The sequence below is a fragment of the Octodon degus genome, unplaced genomic scaffold (genome assembly GCF_000260255.1).
Source record: "Octodon degus isolate 3935 unplaced genomic scaffold, OctDeg1.0 scaffold00181, whole genome shotgun sequence".
Taxonomy (NCBI): domain Eukaryota; kingdom Metazoa; phylum Chordata; class Mammalia; order Rodentia; family Octodontidae; genus Octodon; species Octodon degus.
Window position 1 is genome coordinate 780,919 of NW_004524757.1, and position 2,051 is coordinate 782,969.

Here is a 2,051-nt window from a genome sequence, read left to right on the forward strand (position 1 = left end):
AGAAAAGTATAAAAATGAAATATAAGTAATAAAGCCATGCTGTTATGTTGAGCTGTGGGGGACTCACGTCAACAATATCTGACATTGCCATATAAGCGGAAGACCCGATACTATTATGGGATACTGGACTCTTTTAGAATATTTTGCTGAGTTTACACATCTATAATATTTAAATAACGGAACTTAACAAAAAAAGGGGATACAGATGAATGTCGATTTTGTATCTGTGCATTCAAAGTGGTTGGGATAGATATATATAGTTGCATTCTCTTAATGAATAGAATGATTTGTTCTAATGGTGTTTGTAAATAGGATATCAAGCCTGCCTCAACCCCCGTTATCTCAGTAGCTTTGAAGACTCAAGCCCCAACATCAATCATTGCTTCTGAGCCCTGATAAACAGCGAAGAGCTTGGAAGTCAAGTCACTCACCTGAAATTTGTGAAAAGACAGTTACTGAATTAAAGAAACAACCTCATCAGGGTATAGAAAAAATCAGATCAGAAATAATCTCTGAGGGAAAAACCCAAATGGTAACAATCACAAAGGAATTGCTCAAGGCATCTAAAGAAGACATAGATAAAAATTGGAAGAGCGTTGAAAAATGATGGAAACATTGATTGAACAATACAGGAAAGAATTGGAATGCAGATTCAAACAGATATCCAAGAAATTAAGAATTTAATTAAAAGATGGCAAAACCCCTTGAACAAAACTGAAGATAGACGTTCAGATCTTGAAGACAGCATTGTAGCTACTGAGCGTAAAAGAAAAGATCTCTTAAAAATAATAAGGAATCAGGAAATAACAATTCAACAGCCGCAAGATGATGCAATGAAACACAGCATGGCTGATGGGTATCAAAGAAATGTCAGGAGTCAACATAAAGGACATGAAGAACCTATTTGCAGACAGAGTAGTAGAAAATTTCCCAACCATGGGGAAATAAGCTGACATACATTTAAAGTGAGACATATAGAACTACAAGTAGTCATAACCAAAATAAATCTACATCCAAAAACATACTAATGAAGATTTCAGAAATTCAAGGAAAGAACAGAATATTAAAAGCTATTAGAGAAAAGGAACAGATCACTTCTAATGGAAAGCCCATCAGCATCATGGCAGATTTCTCAACAGAGACGATGAAGCCAAGAAGACCTTGGAGTGAAGTGTTTCAGGAAGGTGAAAGAAAGCCACTTCCAACACAGATTGATGTACCTTGCAAAATTATCTGTCAAATTTTTTTCCTAGCAGTACACTTTTTTATTTTTTAAAGAATACAAGAATACAAAATCATGACAGAAAAAATGACAGCATTAGAAACAATAGAAAATTTCACTAAACAAATTAATAAGAATTCAACACTGATTGCTGTATTACATGATGCTATCTTCAAATTAGTTGGTCAGGCTACTAGATATAAATGTGGAAGATTCTTTTAAAGAATGAACAAAACAAAACAATAACCAAAAAGCTGTAGGAAATTCAAAAGAAAAAAAGATAAAGAAAAAGAAAAAAAAACTTTTGAGCGTTAACTGCTTCTTTGAAAAGACCAGAAGAGGGCCTATGTGATAGTTCAGCAGACTAAGTGCCTGCTTTGTCAAGTGCGCCAGCCCTGCCCCGCGTGTGCTGAGCCACTGAGCCAGTGGTGGCACATGCCTGTAATCCCAGCAGTGGAGAGGCTGAACACAGGAAGATCACTATGAGCCCGAGCTGTGTAGTGAGACCCTGTACCAAATACATAAATGAAAAAAAATAGGCCAGAAGAAATCTAGGGTACAATTATCCAAACTATTCTGTATATATGCCAAAATATATCATTTTCCTTCTTTCATTTTTTTTTTAAGGATAAAATAAGTTTTTATTTATAGTCTTATAGTAAAAGGGGAAGCCTTAACTTGCAAGACAATTCTTCAGCAGTATGTACAACATACTTTTTATTTCCACGGAATGGAATCAAACACAGACAGAGACTACAGAGTAGAGTATACACTAGAAATCAGCAAATGCCAGGAACAGAGTAGGAGAATGACAAATAAATGAGGCCTA

At 35.3% G+C, this 2,051-nt stretch overlaps 1 pseudogene across 1 annotated transcript in view; it reads right to left on the reverse strand.

The window, feature by feature from the left end:
* Positions 1 to 359: 359 nt before the first annotated feature.
* Positions 360 to 2,051, reverse strand: part of LOC101570101 — a 4,872-nt pseudogene continuing 3,180 nt past the window's right edge. The window contains exon 2 of the transcript XR_001117343.1: positions 360 to 431. The product of XR_001117343.1 is annotated as a protein max pseudogene (transcript). The remainder of the gene's footprint in view (positions 432 to 2,051) is intronic.